This window comes from Oncorhynchus gorbuscha, linkage group LG24 (genome assembly GCF_021184085.1).
Source record: "Oncorhynchus gorbuscha isolate QuinsamMale2020 ecotype Even-year linkage group LG24, OgorEven_v1.0, whole genome shotgun sequence".
Lineage (NCBI taxonomy): Eukaryota > Metazoa > Chordata > Actinopteri > Salmoniformes > Salmonidae > Oncorhynchus > Oncorhynchus gorbuscha.
Genome location: NC_060196.1, coordinates 2,669,568 through 2,674,734, shown reverse-complemented (window position 1 = coordinate 2,674,734; position 5,167 = coordinate 2,669,568). Strand labels below are relative to the sequence as shown.

At 43.4% G+C, this 5,167-nt stretch overlaps 1 pseudogene; it reads left to right on the top strand.

Moving 5' to 3' along the window:
• The first annotated feature begins 485 nt into the window (after positions 1-485).
• On the top strand, positions 486-2,311 carry LOC124013276 (annotated as a pseudogene).
• Positions 2,312-5,167: the final 2,856 nt, after the last annotated feature.

The window sequence follows — 5,167 nt, the reverse complement described above, 5'->3', positions numbered from 1 at the left end:
GATTACTTATCCTATCCTAGGTATTCCTTAAAGAGGTGGGGTTTCAGGTGTCTCCGGAAGGTGGTGATTGACTCCGCTGTCCTGGCGTCGTGAGGGAGTTTGTTCCACCATTGGGGGGCCAGGGCAGCGAACAGTTTTGACTGGGCTGAGCGGGAGCTGTACTTCCTCAGTGGTAGGGAGGCGAGCAGGCCAGAGGTGGATGAATAATATAATAATAATAATATATGCCATTTAGCAGACGCTTTTATCCAAAGCGACTTACAGTCATGTGTGCATACATTCTACGTATGGGTGGTCCCGGGGATCGAACCCACTACCCTGGCGTTACAAGCGCCATGCTCTACCAACTGAGCTACAGAAGGATGAACCGCAGTGCCCTTGTTTGGGTGTAGGGCCTGATCAGAGCCTGGAGGTACTGAGGTGCCGTTCCCCTCACAGCTCCGTAGGAACCTGTTAGGTCTGTATCAGGAGAATGTCACTAAAGAATGTTACTGTTACAGAACAAGATTTTCCCACTGGACATGGCACCTGATTCCGTTGATGACAAATACGATGGCTGCAGAGACGAAGCCTTCAAGAGGGTGGATGACTACTACCTCCCACATGAGAAAAACACCACCACTAACTTCAGAAGAGCCTGGGACATGGCAGAGAAACATGCATCCATTCCAACAGATGGTCTGCAGAAAGTGCATTCCGTCTCTATGTATTTGTACACAAATAACAAACCCCAACCTCCTTCTGAATCCATCTACATAGACTTCAACAAAGCAGTTCGACAAGGCAGTTATGGGTATGGAACATCATTCCAGTACCATTCCCTGCACTTCTATCTGACTGACGCCATGCAGATTCTCAAACAAAGTCAAACAACATGTTGGACCACCTACCGTAGAACCAATGTAACTTTTGATCGGGATGTTGTCAACAAAGAAATGCGCTTTGGTTATTTTGCCTCAAGTTCTTTACATAAGACTTTATACGAATTCGGAGACACATCCTGCTTTGAGATCAACACATGTTTTGGTGTTAACTTGACATATTACTCTGCATATGGAAACGAGGGGGAAGTTTTGATTCCTCCCTATGAGGTATTCACAGTGACCAACATCCAGACAAAGTGAGCAGTCAGCAACCTGTGGTGTAAAGTCGTGTACACTCTGAAGAGCACTGGGAAATGGAAGAGCAACCTGTGGTGTAAAGTCGTCTACACTTTGAAGAGCACTGGGAAATGGAAGAGCAACCTGTGGTGTAAAGTCGTCTACACTCTGAAGAGCACTGGGAAATGGAAGAGCAACCTGTGGTGTAAAGTCGTGTACACTCTGAAGAGCACTGGGAAATGGAAGAGCAACCTGTGGTGTAAAGTCGTGTACACTCTGAAGAGCACTGGGAAATGGAAGAGCAACCTGTGGTGTAAAGTCGTCTACACTTTGAAGAGCACTGGGAAATGGAAGAGCAACCTGTGGTGTAAAGTCGTCTACACTCTGAAGAGCACTGGGAAATGGAAGAGCAACCTGTGGTGTAAAGTCGTCGACACTCTGAAGAGCACTGGGAAATGGAAGAGCAACCTGTGGTGTAAAGTCGTGTACACTCTGAAGAGCACTGGGAAATGGAAGAGCAACCTGTGGTGTAAAGTCGTCTACACTCTGAAGAGCACTGGGAAATGGAAGAGCAACCTGTGGTGTAAAGTCGTGTACACTCTGAAGAGCACTGGGAAATGGAAGAGCAACCTGTGGTGTAAAGTCGTGTACACTCTGAAGAGCACTGGGAAATGGAAGAGCAACCTGTGGTGTAAAGTCGTCTACACTCTGAAGAGCACTGGGAAATGGAAGAGCAACCTGTGGTGTAAAGTCGTCTACACTCTGAAGAGCACTGGGAAATGGAAGAGCAACCTGTGGTGTAAAGTCGTCTACACTCTGAAGAGCACTGGGAAATGGAAGAGCAACCTGTGGTGTAAAGTCGTGTACACTCTGAAGAGCACTGGGAAATGGAAGAGCAACCTGTGGTGTAAAGTCGTCTACACTCTGAAGAGCACTGGGAAATGGAAGAGTGACCTGTGGTGTAAAGTCCTGTACACTCTGAAGAGCACTGGGAAATGGAAGAGCAACCTGTGGTGTAAAGTCGTGTACACTTTGAAGAGCACTGGGAAATGGAAGAGTGACCTGAATTGTAAAGCAATAGATACAGGCTACTGCTACATGAAGCTACTAACCTTGTTCATTGTCACAATAGTGTTCATACATTTACAACACTAAAATAGTGATTTTGTTAGACAGTATAGGCAGCAGCTCTATAGAGATGAGTTGATGACATGGAATGACATACTGAAGTCATAAAATAAAACCAATGTAACAGAAATATTTAATTAAAGTAATGTGAATAAATGTTGGTTAAAACTTATTAAGTGATAACAAGTATTGGTCAGTCACTACCATCATGGGACTTATACTAATAGTTGTATTATGTGTTACATCATGCAACCTACATAACGCATAGTGTATTGTTTAAAAAATAATACAATGATTTTTATTGTCAAACTGAAACCAAACCAACCTCAAAAAGCACTAATCGCTCAGCACTACCTCCTATCGTGGAACCAAAGTGAATTTTGATCAGTACAAAATATCAGTTTCGGTACCTTCACTTTGAGCACTATAGGCAAGAAAATAGGCAGAGATTCATTCCTGCTTTGAGATCACCACATGTTTTGGAGCTGACATATCACATTACTCTGTATTTACAGGAGAGAGAGAAGTCTTAATTCCTCCCTATGAGGTATTCACAGTGATCAACATCCAGAAGAAGTCACCAGAGAATAACCTTTCGTGTGAAGTCATCTACACATTAGTGGCCACTGTAGTTTGGAAGAATTGAACTGCAAATTGGTGCCAAAATAAATCAGAAAAGCAGTTATTTTGATGTTTTACAATCAACAGAACAGCTGCTACAGGCAACATAATGCTCTTTAATTATGTTCTGTATAGTACTGATCATCCCATCACCAATGTACAACGGGAAGTCATCTGAAACAAATATATCTTTCTCAGCTCTCAGGTGTAATGATCCTGTTAAATGGTTAATCCCGCATTACTTCCTCAGATTAATAATACGATTATTTTTGTGAAATAAAAAATGTAATGTGATTTGTAATTTGATTATATTTTCAGCATGTACACTCCAGCTTTTGATTTAAAAAAATTTAAATTGAGCATGATTAAATCCCATGTCCTGTGTATCCACTACCTGTACATCAATTATAAAGATATGAATTCCATCTCACTTCAAGAAAATGTGTCTGTTATTAGGTTATAATTAGAATGAACTACAAATATATTTAGATTTAAGGAAAGATGCAATGATATAGACAAAGGTAACCTGAAGCTTCATTGACTGTGCAGTTGGGCATCAGATTGCTATAGCATATGATGTGGTTAGCTGATAAATTTATGTTCCACATCTATCCAGGAGTTGTGAGATCTGGCAGGCGACTTCCATGTAGTCAGCCTGGAACGTAGCCTACCTCATTAGCGGGGTTGGATGAGGGATGGGAAGGGACTCGGTTACCAAGAAGCTTTCAGCAGCCATCATGTTGACTAGCAGAGACAACAGAGGTCATAGGGTGGCAGTGAACTGTCATAACATCTACTGTCTATCCACAGGTTAACTGTCATAACTACCTACTGACTAAACTGGTTCTTTTGACAACTGTTTGCACTGAACTCAGCCTGATGATGACTGTGTCACACCTTCAAGAAGATCACAAAAGTTACCTTGTTAGTGGGACAGATATAAACAGAAGTCAGAGTCACTGATGATTGACTGATGACTGGTATCATTCCACATGTTATCAAATTAATAATATTTCATGAAATATTTAAATGGATAATAAAGATATTCTATTATATTCTATTGTGTGTACTTGTGTGTTTGTGCGTGCCGGGGGCTTTAGTGTTTGTGGTTTGAAGGGCACACTACTGTATGTGCACAAATAACTTACCCAAACCCATCTACCTACACAATATTTGTTCAAAGATAACTAATCCAAACCCAGCTACTTAGACTGTGTTGGAACACAGATATCTAACCGAAACCCATCTACCTAGACAGTATTAGAACACACAACTAAACCCATCTACCTAGACTGTATTTGTCATGTTTTGTCTTATATTGTCTTGTCATTTTGCTTTCCCTTCTGTTCGTTTTCCCCCTGCTGGTCTTATTAGGTTCGTTCCCTTTTTTCTCTCTCCCTCCCTCTCTCTCTTCTCTCTATCGTTCCGTCCCTGCTCCCAGCTGTTCCTATTCCCCTACTCAATCATCTAATCTTTTCACACCTGTTCCGTATCTTGCCCTCTGATTAGAGTCCCTATTTCTCCCCTTGTCTTCCGTTTCTGTCCTGTCGGATCCTTGTATATTGTTCGCCGTGCTGTGTCTTTGTCTCGCCCTGTCGTGTCTTGTTTCCCTCAGATGCTGCGTGTGAGCAGGTGTCTGAGTCTGCTACGGTCGATGCCTTCCCGAGGCAACCTACAGTTTATGGTCGAGTCTCCAGTCTGTCCTCGTCACTACGAGTGGAATTAGTTTTTTATGTTTTGTTTTCTGCTCCGATTTGTCTAGGAGTATTGCCTATTTCCTTTACTGGAATAAAGACTCTGTTTTCGCCAAGTCGCTTCTGGGTCCTCATTCACCTGCATAACAGAAGGATCCGACCAAGAATGGACCCAGCGACTATGGATTCTCTCTACTCTACTCTCGAGTTCCAGGGAGCGATGCTCGGCAGACACGAGCAGGAATTGTCTGCTGCTCGGCATGCCGTTGAGACCCTGGCCGCTCAGGTCTCCGACCTCTCAGGACAGTATCAGAGTCTTCGTCTCGTGCCACCAGCTACTTCCTGGTCTTCCGAGTCTCCGGAACCTAGGGTTAATAACCCACCATGTTACTCTGGGCAGCCCACTGAGTGCCGCTCCTTTCTCACCCAGTGTGATATAGTATTCTCTCTCCAACCCAACACATACTCAAGAGAGAGAGCTCGGATTGCCTACGTCATATCACTCCTTACTGGTCGGGCTCGGCAGTGGGGCACAGCTATCTGGGAGGCAAGCGCTGAGTGTACTAACGATTATCTGAACTTTAAAGAGGAGATGATAAGGGTTTTTGATCGTTCAGTTTTTGG